The sequence below is a fragment of the Caretta caretta genome, chromosome 26, assembly GCF_965140235.1.
Source record: "Caretta caretta isolate rCarCar2 chromosome 26, rCarCar1.hap1, whole genome shotgun sequence".
Taxonomy (NCBI): Eukaryota; Metazoa; Chordata; order Testudines; family Cheloniidae; genus Caretta; species Caretta caretta.
Window position 1 is genome coordinate 9,502,926 of NC_134231.1, and position 13,576 is coordinate 9,516,501.

The window sequence follows — 13,576 nt, forward strand, 5'->3', positions numbered from 1 at the left end:
CAGGATCTAGGCCTAATTAAAGATGTCAAGATTTGGCCCTCAGTAACTAGGGATGGGGAAACAGCTCTAGTAAGAACTAGAGATAGGCGCAAATAAATTTCTGATCCAGACCCAATATCTCAAAGTACAGGGGAGTTTTGATCCAGGTTTTAATTCTGGCCTGGAATAAAGACATGAGGCGATTTACAAATCTCCTTTCAGGCTCTGACCTTAGATGAATCTGCACTAGCAAACGTTACCATGTTTGATTTTTAACAATCAAGTAAGCTAATCTGATGATGGGACCCACCCCACTGGATTAATGGTTTAACCATAACAGGTGACATGATGCTAGAGACAATTTGTCCATGTCTACACACACAACAAAGTCATGGTCAGCATCATGTTAGCTAACTTCATTGTTAAAGGTCATTTTTAAGCATGATAAACATTTCTAATATAGACAAGGCCACAGTCTTGGGCACTGGGGTTTAGTATATACAATTATCTAAGAAAAATCTATCGAACAGTTTGTCAAAAACTCAATCTAATTTTTTTTTGGGGGGGAAGGGAGAATAGAGAGGAGAATCTAAAAAGCCTACGAAACTTTCCCCATAGTTTTCATTTTTCTTGATGTCTGTTTTTCTCGCTTTCATATGAGACCAGAAGCCAAAATCCCAGAAGCTGTCACATATTCTATATCGCAATAGAGGTGGTTGGAATTTTTTTTTTCCCCGCTGAAAACTTCCACAAAAATGAAAATAATTTTGTTTACATTTTAGATTTCCTTTGAAAAACCCCAACTCGAAAACTTTGGGAATTCAGCCAAAACCAAAAGAGTTTTCAGTTGACAAACAAAATATTTTTGGCCTAAACTAAATATTTTCAGTTTTCGGACCAAGAGAAAAAAATCATATCCAAAAATGTCAAGGAAAGCAGACTCTTCCCATAAAAATTTTAATTGAGTCAGAACCCCAATTTTTGACTAGACCGAAAGCCCAGCCCAAAAGGAAGCAAGTTGTATGAGAAAGATGAAAATGCCTGTTTTTATTCCCATTCTATTTAAGTAAACCCAAGAGGTAGAGAGTTTACATAAAGTTTTAGGTACTCAGCTGATCCCAATCCAAATGGCAAGGTTTCTTGCCTGCTGTCAGAAATCTGCAGAAATTATTAATACTAATAACCAATAGCCTGTTAACACTGAAATCTACTCTTTATCATCCAGACTGATGACTCTGTATTTGTTTAGTTAAGCTTTTGATCAATATAATAGCTGTGATTGGGGTTTTTTGTCATTCTGTCAGGGCACATGGAGGTTTGGCCTTGAGCCTTTAAACTTAACGGTTTGTATCTCATTTCATAAAGAAATGATAAAAATAAACAATAGAGAATAAACAATATATTGCACTTACATGGCACGTTACATCTTCAAAGTGCTGTACAGACACTAATAACCCTTACAACATGCCTAGGAGGAGAGAGAAATTTCATCACAAATCTACCAACACCACCACACCTATCACTATATTGCAACTGTCAGCAACTTGGAACTTCACAGTGACATCAAGGATAAAATTAGATCTGGACAGAAAAATGGTTTTCCTGTCCCACAAGAATTTTTGAGATTTCTGAATAAGTTTGCCACCATGAATTGAAACAAAAAGCTAAAATCTCAAAAATGTTTGCAAACAAACAAATCAAAAAACAGTTCTGTTTGGGTTGACTGAAACATTTCATTGAGATTTTGACATTTTTTTATGTTTCATTTTTAATTTCTATTTAGCATAAATGAAGTTATATTTCAAAACAAAAAGTTATTTTGGACCAGAAAGAGAACTTTTCCTTTAGAACATGTTGAAAGAGCACGATTTGACAATTTCAAAGCCTTTCCCCCTTGTACCAACACTTTTTTGATTCAGCCAAAAAACAAAAACAAAACCAAACCGGTTTTGGAAAAATATTCCTGACTTGTTCTAGGTACACATCCAATTACTTTACCCAAAAAGTGTCAACTCACACCCACTGGCTTTGTCTGCACTTAAACCACTACAGGGGCACCATAGTACTTCAGTGTAGAAACGCCCTGCAGTGGATTTTTCACACCCCTGAGCAACATAGCTGGGTCAACCTTATTTTTTAGTGCAGACCAGGACATAGGCTATATCTACCCTACTGTGGTAAGTCGACTTTCGCTACGCAACTCCAGTTACGTGAACAACGTAGCTGGAGTTGAGGTACCTTAGGTCGAGTTACCGTACGGGTCTACACCGCGGGGGGGGGGGGGGTCAACAGGAGAAACTTTCCCATTGACTTACCTTCCTCTTCTTGTGGCGGGTAGAGTACAGAGGTCAACTGGAGAGTGATCTGCTATTGATTTGGTGGGTTTTCACTAGACCCACTAAATCAACCACCCGTGGATCGATCTCAGAGACTCGATGCCGGCTGTAGTGTAGTGTATTGGAAAATGTCCAGTGGAGGGCAACAAAAATGATTAGGGGACTGGAACACATGACTTATGAGGAGAGGCTGAGGGAACTGGGATTGTTTAGTCTGCGGAAGAGAAGAATGAGGGGGGATTTGATAGCTGCTTTCAACTACCTGAAAGGGGGTTCCAAAGAGGATGGATCTAGACTGTTCTCAGTGGTAGCTGATGACAGAACGAGGAGTAATGGTCTCAAGTTGCAGTGGGGGAGGTTTAGGTTGGATATTAGGAAAAACTTTTTCACTAGGAGGGTGGTGAAGCACTGGAATGCGTTACCTAGGGAGGTGGTGGAATCTCCTTCCTTTGAAGTTTTTTAAGGTCAGGCTTGACAAAGCCCTGGCTGGGATGATTTAGTTGGGGATTGGTCCCGCTTTGAGCACGGGGTTGGACTAGATGACCTCCTGAGGTCCCTTCCAACCCTGATATTCTACGATTCTATGACCTAGCCTTAGTCAGATCCGTGTGATCTGACTATTGTGAGCGCTTCTTCTCTGACACTCTTACCATTCCTGCCCCGTCCGTTCAGAACACAGCTTCTCTGCTCATGTTCATATGTTCAGAACACATGTTCTCTGCTCATCTTTCGGATCATGTCATCTCCACACACCTCCATATCCCTCAAATGTCTTTTTCTTTTACTCAGTCAGCTTCAATCCCTTCACCATTCTGTCCTTCCCTGCTTCGCTTTTTTTGAGCCTTATGAAATTAACTCCCCCTGAGATAGCAAGAGATCTGAGAGTGACAAAGTGGGTAAGGTAATCTCTCTTATTGGACCAGTGAAATAAGCAAGCTTTGGAGCTAAAAAGAGCTCTTCAGAAGATAGTCCAATAAAATATATTGCCTTACCCACCTTGACACTCATATCCTGGGACCAACACAGCTACAACAACATTGTAAATATCAAAAGATAAGTAAGCCGATGAAGTATCTGGGCCTTCTATCTCTTCCTGACCTCCTTTACAAAAGACAGAACATTTACACAGTATTGCCAATACCCAGTGTTCAAAACTCACAAGTCAGGCCACGCAAAAAAAAAAAATAATTAATAGAATCATGAGATTGGTTTCAGAATCACCAGACTGAAAAGAAAAATAATACATTTTGGCTTCCTTGTATTTGCCTTCTGGTTCTGAGCCTTTGAGGTGCACTTGAGTCACCTCTTCAAGCTTTTCTCCACAACCACAAAGCTAGGAATTTATTCTTAAAAAAATAATAAAGCTGAGATTGCCACACAGACACCAGCAGCTGGGGTCTAAACCTCTAAAGAAAATACAAAGGGCAAAATCATGACCACATACATTTAATGGAAAATTTCCCATTGGCTTCAGTGAGGCCAGGATTTCACCCTAGATATTTTCAGACCCCAAATTAAATGTTGAGTGCTGGCGACACTGTTTATATTTGGCAAAATTCATGGAATTCAGATTTTAAAAATACCTGGACAAGGGAGAAAGTGTTGGTTGGAAAAAGTGTCTGAATCAAAATGCTTTGGATTTTTTTGTTCTGATTTTTGGAAACTCAAAACGTTTCAAATACCTCCATCAAGTGAGGTTATTTTCAAAGCACTTGAGCACAATTGGCATCCGATTTCCACTGACGTGCAGTAGGAGTTGTGAATCTCACTCTCTTCCATGCTTTTGAAAATCCCAATCATTTATTGGTTGACAAGTGGAGGGGGGGGGAATAAAAAAAACACTATCCCCTTTTTTTTCCCCTTCATTTTCATATCTCATCAAAAATTCTAAATTCAAAAAATTTCAACCAGCTCAAATAAATATCCAGATTAACTGGCTGTATACCAGTCTTTACATTCACATAAGTAATTTCATGTGCACATACAGAACATATAAAGACTAACTGTGAAGGCCTTGGCCAGATCCTTGTCCGGTTCATTTAATAGATTCATAGATTTTAAGCCCAGAAATGGCCAAGACAATCCTCTACTCTGATCTCATGCAGTACAAATGCCAAAGTACCTCACCAGAAATCTCTGCATTGAGCCTCTAACTCCCATTTGAGTTATTGGGTATCTTAAAAAGACATGCAGTCTTGATTTAATGATGGCAAATGATGGAAAATCCACCACATCCTTAGTTAAATTGTTCCAATGGTTAATTTCCCTCAATGTTTAACAGCTTAACCATTTTTGTTTCCCTCCGCTGGACTCTCTCCAATTTTTCCACATCCTTCTTGTAGTGTGGGGCCCAGAACTGGACACAGTACTCCAGATGAGGTCTCACCAATGTCGAATAGAGGGGAACGATCACGTCCCTCGATCTGCTGGCAATGCCCCTACTTATACAGCCCAAAATGCCATTGGCCTTCTGGGCAACAAGGCACGCTGTTGACTCATATCCAGCTTCTTGTTCACTGTAACCCCTAGGTCCTTTTCTGAAGAACTGCTGCTGAGCCATTCGGTCCCTAGTCTGTAGCTGTGCATTGGGTTCTTCCGTCCTAAGTGCAGGACTCTGCACTTCTCCTTGTTGAACCTCATCAGATTTCTTTTGGCCCAATCCTCTAATTTGTCTAGGGCCCTCTGTATCCTATCCCTACCCTCCAGCGTATCTACCTCTCCTCCCAGTTTAGTGTCGTCTGCAAACTTGCTGAGGGTGCAATCCACACCATCCTCCAGATCATTTATGAAGATATTGAACAAAACCGGCCCCAGGACCGACCCTTGGGGCACTCCGCTTGATACTGGCTGCCAACTAGACATGGAGCCATTGATCACTACCCGTTGAGCCCGATAATCTAGCCAACTTTCTACCCACCTTATAGTGCATTCATCCAGCCCATACTTCTTTAACTTGCTGACAAGAATACTATGGGAGATAGTGTCAAAAGCTTTGCTAAAGTCAAGGAACAACACGTCCACTGCTTTCCCTTCATCCACAGAGCCAGTTATCTCGTCATAGAAGGCAATTAGATTAGTCAGGCATGACTTGCCCTTGGTGAATCCCTGCTGACTGTTCCTGATCACTTTCCTCTCCTCTAAGTGCTTCAGAATTGATTCCTTGAGGACCTGTGCTCCATGATTTTTCCGGGGACTGAGGTGAGGCTGACTGGCCTGCAGTTCCCAGGATCCTCCTTCTTCCCTTTTTTAAAGATGGGCACTACATTAGCCTTTACATTAATGAGCGGTTATTTATGACCGTCCTGTGCACCATGCACCCTATTTCTATAATAGAATGTCCTCGAACACCAAACATGAGCACCCTTCAGACTTTGGAAAAAGAAAAGGAGTACTTGTGGCACCTTAGAGACTAACCAATTTATTTGAGCATGAGCTTTCGTGAGCTACAGCTCACTTCATCGGATGCTGTAGCTCACGAAAGCTCATGCTCAAATAAATTGGTTAGTCTCTAAGGTGCCACAAGTACTCCTTTTCTTTTTGCGAATACAGACTAACACGGCTGTTACTCTGAAACCTTCAGACTTTGGAAACGTTTGGTTTAGATCAGAACTTTGTGGCTCAAGCCCACGACTTGATATTTTCACAGAGTGGTATAATCTGAACAACAACTCAGAAAGGACTATACGCACAGGTATGACCTAAGTGCCTAACCCTGCACCATTCAATCAATAAGAGCTATGCCATTGTCTTCAAGGGTCACAGGATCAGACTCAAACACCATCATATGTTTCATGTCTGCTTTATTGTCTGGAGCTACTGTAACCCACCTGTGAGGATGTGTTACAGCTCCCCCCCCCCCCCACATTATGCCCAAGGAGAGGATATGAATCTGTTACAGCCTCCTCCTGCTACTGAGTCTTGGCTCTTTAGCTCACATAGCAGCTCGTGCTTGTACCTCAGGAGGTCCCTAGTTCAGTCCCACATGTGCTGGATAAGATGGGGGGTCATCATACTAGTACCAGGCGCGGGTGGCATGGAGGAAGCAGCATTTAAATTGACGTTTGGATGAGGAGAGGAACGCAACACTTAAGCCTTTAGTGCCTGAATGCTCCACCCTCGGTCAAACCATTAGGGAAGGTCCTTGTTTCTAGCTGCTTCTGAGCCTATTTCAAACCAAAACTTTCACTGTTAATGTCACATTCACCAAAATTCATTTTTATTGTTATTTATATTTTTATTTGCAGCTTTTAATTGAAACTTTGCTTACTTATTTAGGCATTTTTTTTTAATTTATAAATTCATTTGATTAATTATAAATGCCTAACCTCTAGCTGCTTTTAACACAGAATTTAAGAAGCCCAAGTGTAGCTACAAAAACATAATCCACAGTGACACAAATCTAGCAGCCTATCCTCACCCCTTAACCAGATTTCACCACACACACACACGCACACACTTCCATCCTCACATCAACCCCTGAGCACAGATGGTCTGATCCAGAAGTCAGTGATATCAGTGAAAATACTCCCACTTACTTCAGCGGACTTTAAATCAGGCTATAAAAGCATATGAATATAGCTCGTCTTAGAAACATGCCATAAAGGACAACAGATTCAGACATTATGAACCACTGGGTGATACAATTGCTCTGACACCCTGGTTGGGCCTTTGGTTGGGTGTCATCCTTATTGGCCATATCTACTACGGGAAAACAAGTCATGTGAAAAATGTATTAACTGATGCATTACAAATAAAACAATGTTAAAAATATTAGCACCTCATGCAGACAGCAACAGGTAGTCATGCTGAAAACATATCGGCTGGTCACGATAAGCCCCTGTTCTTCCTTGGGTTAACCAAGACCAGCGAACATTTCTCTCCTTGTCCTCGCTAAGGGCATAATTGTATTTAAAAATCGTGTCAGTTAAAACATTTGAGCTGGCACATTGTCTAGTCTGTCACATTTTTCCGGTTTAAAAAAAAAAAAAAGCTACTCTGGTCAGTTCTTGCATTGCTTTGTCATTTACGATCTACTGTCTGTGAACACCAAACTAGAGACTCATTTTGGAATGATGATTTTATCTTTTATAAAAAGAGTTTGTAGACCTCCTCTCCCTCCTCCTCTGGATATCGGTATGAGTTTGTTGGATGGCATCTGTGCCCCAGAAACTAGACAAGGTTTTTTTGTTTTATTAATATTTCTGTATATTCCTCTCCACCTCAAGGGCAGTGAAAAATATTGCCTAGGTACAAACAAAAATATATGGTCAAGTTTCTGAAGGCCTGACTGTACACAAAATGCAACAGGATACTGTGGGCTGGGGCAGTATGAAAGTGAGAGCGCGCGCGTGTGAGGGAGCTTAACTGAACCCTCGTAACCGGATTTTCAAAAGTGCTCCAGGTCATGTTTTCAAACATTCAGATGCCCCCTATTTGGGGTTGTATTTTCAAAAGGGCTAATCAACCATTTAGACGTCAAAGTGAGTGGCAACATTTTCCGATGATCTGGGTTCTGAGCATCTTTCAAAATCTGGCTGTTCCTTAGATGCCTCTCAATGGGAACTGAACTCTTCTGAAATTCCAGTCCTTACTGTGGACACTGCTGGGAAGAGTTGGGTGGGAAATGGGTTTTCACAACCCCAGAATATTTTCTAAAGTCCATTTCCCCCCCCCCCCCCCCCCCATCCCCAATTAGGAAGAAAAGTAGAAATCTCAAAAATATCCACAAACCAAAAAAAAAAAGAATTTTTCAGTTTGGGTCAAATTATTTTGATTTCAACCCCCTCAGCCTAACTAGCTTAATTTTTTTAATCAAAAGGTTGCTTCAAATCAGGAAAAAAAATGAATTTTTCATGTTAAAAAGTCAAAATTCAGTGTTTTCACAATTTGGAACCTTCCCCCCATGTTTTTTGTGTCGGGAGATTAATCAGATCTGAACCTGTTTTGGTTTAGATGAACCAGTATTTTTAGACTCACAAAACATTTAATTAAAAAAAACAAACATCTTAATCAATTGTACTGGATCCTATTGAAACTATGACCCTCAATGTCTTCCTCTGTCTTTCTGACTGAAAACTACATAATGGGGGATAAAGAGGCTCTTTTTCTTTACTGAATTGGGACAGGGGCGATTAACCAATTCCCCATCCCTCCCCCCCCCACAACAATATCAATGTGATTATGAGTCAATGCAGCCTCCTTGGAATACACCCACAGCCTCTAAAAATACTGTATCGCTTGAAAGAATATCCTCAAAATATACCCAAGTTACATAACCTCTTTTTCAGTTGCATTTGCCAGAGCTCTCTGGAATCTCATTATGAGCACCTCAATTTCTCACTATTTCTCTTCCTAACACATGAAAATCCAAGTTCTTCAGATACTGTATCACATGTATAACCTTCATACATTTAGTTTGTGCCACCAGAACTCAGCCAAGTCAAATCTAAGTGACAATCATGTGAACCCAGTTCAGACAGTCTGAATCAGCTTATCAGCCCTTTGGGCAGGAGACTGTTTTAAAAAAAATCTCTGCTGGTGTGGTGTAGCAAAAATGCACATTCATCCATTAGAAAGGAAGGTCTAAAGGCACCCATCTGCCTTTAGTTAACTATGAATCAGCACCAGAGATGGTCATTTTTTTTTTCCAACTGAAGTTCTTCATTGACAAATAGATTTTTGTCAGAACAAAACATTTTCACCACAACAAATTGCTTTGGACAAAAATATTCAGGTGTTTGTAAAACACGCTATCCACACATAAAAACCACCAACCAACCAACCAACCCCTGATTTATTTCCACTTTTAAAAGGAAACCTTTTTGTTAGCCAAAAACCAAGTTTCAGTTTGGGGGTTTCACTCTTTCAACACAACCTCAAAATGTTCACAGAAAATGTTTGATAAAATTGAAAAACCTGGTTTTCTTTAACAATTTTTACAGGAAAAGAAACTAACAAAAATACTTGCAAACATCTGCCAAGCTGCTCTTCTGAGCTCCTGTTGCAATCTTGCCTTTGTGGGGGTCAGACATCACGGTGACAGGCATGATAAAAAGACCTGACTAGAACTGAAGTCAGTGTGAAACTAAACCATTGTTCCCGATTATATATATTTCTTCTTAAAGCATTACAATGCTATTAAGAATACAAAAGGGACTAAAAGAATGGATGTCCCTTGAAATAACCATCTCTGCTTCTTCCCTTCATTTCGATACTGCAGCCAACATTTTAAGTAGACACTTGCCTGATTTTAAAATGGCTCTCTTTGCTTAAATGTGGGCGCAGGAGCCTACCTTCAGGCTCCGATTTCATAAAAAAAGTAAGAGAAAACTTGGCCAGGATTTAGAATGTGCCCATCACCTGATATTTAGGTATCATACTTATTTTTAGACTGATACTCATCTTGTTTATGAGGAGCTCTGGGCTCTGTTCCCTACTCCTTCCCACTCCTTTCCCCTGTAAAATTTCTGAGGAATGTTTTCCACTCAGAAGTGTCAACCAGGAGAGTGTCGCTGGCTTGAGATTGACTTGATGAAGTCAGCAGAAACGTGAGAGGGATGGGTTGGAAAATTGCAACCCACACAAGTACAGATGCTTTTGATGCCTTTCTAAAAACTTCAGCCAATCAGGTAAACTCAAACTGTGCCTGGAAACAAGCAGCTGAGATATTCAAAAGCGGAAGGAATTATACTGAAACCTGCACAAGAAGCCACCCTCGTTAAATTAGCTCCGGTCTCAAAACTAATCCAACGAATCAAATTCTTGAGTGATATTCTGATGTATGTATGTTTCCACCTCTGTCAAGCAGCTCTTTTTTGGCAATCACTTGGGAGGGTATAAAGACAGGTTTCACTGTCGCTGCAAAAAATTAAAACAGAGAGGATTTAAAGGAATGGATTCCCCCAAAGGGTCATTTGGGCACGAGTTATGTACCAGGGTCTATTTTTATTTGGCTAAATCCTGAGGCTTCAGCTATCAAATAGATAATCTTAGGCATTTATTTACCCCCATGACATGAGACTCTCACAAGCTTGGATGTATGCAATGACCCCTTTTCGGCAGGAAAGAGCCATTGTTCAACGGGGGACTGAAGCACAAACAGTTAGCTCACTTGAGCTGAGGGTGTATGCCTACCCCGCACTACCCTGGCACGCTCCACCAGTCCACATGGACCCTGCTGATTCACATGAACAAGCTGTTAATGTGCTTTGATCGAATCCAGTTTCAGAGCTCTCGAAGGAACTATTAATGCACATCAGCAAGGGCCATGTAGACAATCATCATGCAGAGGACTAGATTCACATCCTAACTTGCCTGGAACTAAATGCTCATGTAGACAAGCCCCTAGTGACACTACCAAGGTCACACAGGAAGTCTGTGGCAGAGCAGGCAATTGAAACCTCATCTTCTGAGACCCAGGCTTCTAAGCAAACTTAAAAGATTGAGCTGCAGAGAAGCTTTCCAATTTACACCAGCTGAGGATCTGACCCCCTAATCACCAAAAGATGTTAAAACTCAATTTGGTTACAAACTATTGTGGAAGCCACCTGTTGTTTATCACAGTCATTTTTTTAAAAAAGGGGGGGGGGGTGGCATTCAATTTGAAAAAAGTATTAAGAAAAAATACATTTCTGCTCCTCCCTCTCTTAAATTAAATCTCACCCTTTAAATTCAAAATGATGCCGAGACATAATATGCCATTTACCCACTTTCCATTCTTCCCATGCACAGTAATTGTGTTGGAGGTTATCATTTATATTGAAGATCAGCCTTGAGTTAGTTAATTGGGCCTCAAGCTCTATAAAAATAATTCAAACCTGGCAATTGTTAATAAATTTCAAGCCCTACAATTCGTCTCATCCTTGGAACAATTCAACAGGCTAAAAAGTCACTTGTCTTTATTCCTAATGTTATTAAAGGAGGAAATGTCTAAGCCTGGCAATATTAGGTTAGTGCATTAATGTATGGCCATTTATGTTTCCAAGGAGAAAAATGTAAGTGCTGGCATTTGGGAATGCCAGCCATGTCAATTTTTAAATCAAGACAAGATTTACTAAACATGTTTATAATGTTGTAACTCAGCCCATTTGACAAGCCACAGAGGGAGCAGTTTCACACTCCTTTTCTGGCTGATTTCTCCTCGAATAGGAACCATTTTTATTTTAGATAATGGGGATGGTGGCATAATAATGACCACTGCAGCAACTCGCTGGCCAGAAGCTTGGTAAATACTTCACCACGGTGTGACATCCATGAAAGGGTTAATTTGTAAGAGCGGGTGAGAATCCACCCCTATGCAGGGGGACAGTACAAGGCCACTGAGGCACTTAAGCCCTCAAAACCAGGCTTAAGAGGTATAAAAAAGCCTTGCTTTGGATCTGTGCACAGGAGACAATTTCATCCAGAGGCGGCAAGATGACAGGGTCCTGCCTTCATCCCTTGAGAAGCCAATGAGATTTTGATCATGACAATTTAAAACTCCTTACTTGTGTTTGATTGGCTGAATGTAATGGTCATGCTTTTTTCCTGCTAAGGAAGCATTTTACTGGTACTCTCACTGCAGCTCCAAGAACATTTTATTTGTTAAACCCTGGATTTGTGCTGGAAATGGCCCACCTTGATTATCATACACATTGTAAGGAGAGTGATCACTTTAGATAAGCTATTACCAACAGGAGAGTGGGTTTGTGTATTGGGGGGGGGGGGGAGAAAACCTGGATTTGTGCTGGAAATGGCCCAACTTGATTATCATACACATTGTAAGAAGAGTGATCACTTTAGATAAGCTATTACTAGCAGGAGAGTGGGGTGGGGGGAGAGAAAACCTTTTGTAGTGGTAAACACCCATTTTTTCACGCTTTGTGTGTATAAAAAGATCTTCTATATTTTCCACAGTATGCATCCGATGAAGTGAGCAGTAGCTCATGAAAGCTCATACTCAGATAAATTGGTTAGTCTCTAAGGTGCCACAAGTACTCCTTTTCATTTTATTTCTCTGTTCTCATTCAGTTTCATCTAAGCTCAGACTAACTAAATGGTTTCCCTTTTTATGAAGGGCACATTTGTAAATAATTTATAAAGTGTTAATAACCAATTAATAGGAATGATGGTCCAGTGGTTACGCCACTAGCCTAGGATTTTGGAGACCCAGCCTGTATTCCTTCACCCTTCCCCAGACTTCCTGTGTGACCTTGGACAAGTCACTTAACCCCTCTGTGCCTCGGTTCCCCCTCTGTAAAATGGCACTTCCCTCCTCAAGGTCGGCTAAGTCCATGAAAGCTCATGAAGCACTTTGAGATCTGCTGACGAAAATGCTGTATAAAAGCCAGGTATTATTGTTATTCAATATGCGGTTAATCAGTTGCTACAGAGTCCAACAGATTGGTTGTAATGAGTCTGCAACCATCTAGAACACCTGCATCTGACATGATTATTACCCCGCATAACATATACAACTCACGCTTGTCATATATATTAATCACTTATTAACCCAGTATCAACTATGCATTACATACCTTTAATATGAAATGTGACCAATTTCATGCAATAGGTTAGCTCTGTAATTTGCATTACGATCTTCTACCTCCACACACAGTATGTACCAATGCTTAAGTCCATCAAAGCCTGTGAACAGCGGGGTGGGGGTGTGTGAAATTTGCACCACCGACCTCTGCAGCAGCTCAATTCCTGAGCCGCAGGTTGAGTCCAAGGCCAGATCAGAGAGAGAGCAGGCTAGAAAGAAGAAATGGGGCTTGACTATCAAAGTATCTATGTTTAAAGGGTCAGCTTTTATAAGGACCCATTTTAAAGTGTTCAGTACTACAGCTGGTCAAAAAAAATGCCAATTGTTTTTCCTGGGAGATTCAGAAAAAATATCTATTTTTTCCTTCAAAATTTCCTTATGTTTTTGGTAAAATAAATGAATGTACAAAAGATTTTTCATTAAAAAAATTGGAAAATTTGAAATGAAACAAAAATTTTCCATGAAAATTTTCATTTAGGAAAAACAAAAATAATTGTGAGAGTGGGGGAGGCAGAAAAAGCTTCGATGGAAAGTTTTCATCTGGCTGTATTCATCACCCACAAGCAGTGACAGATGTGCAAAAGAGCGCAGCCAGCCCCCCTCCCCCCCCAGTATGTACGCAACATCCTCTGCAATTCTGAGTATCTCGCCTCTGATGTTGATGCTTCAATGGGAGCTGAACTCTCTTGAAAATCTGCCTCCAGATTTCCTAACGCTTCGGCAGCATTTACAGTGCAAT

At 40.7% G+C, this 13,576-nt stretch overlaps 1 protein-coding gene across 3 annotated transcripts in view; it reads right to left on the minus strand.

The window, feature by feature from the left end:
* LRRTM4 (leucine rich repeat transmembrane neuronal 4) overlaps window positions 1-13,576 on the minus strand; it is a 1,034,392-nt gene that overhangs the window by 413,558 nt on the left and 607,258 nt on the right. Inside the window, exon 2 of one of the 3 annotated variants that reach the window (XM_048829327.2) lies at window positions 1,392-1,447. The exons of the other annotated variants lie outside the window; for them this stretch is intronic. The gene's annotated coding sequence lies outside the window, so the exon portion shown is untranslated. The remainder of the gene's footprint in view (window positions 1-1,391; window positions 1,448-13,576) is intronic. 3 annotated transcript variants of the gene reach the window in all.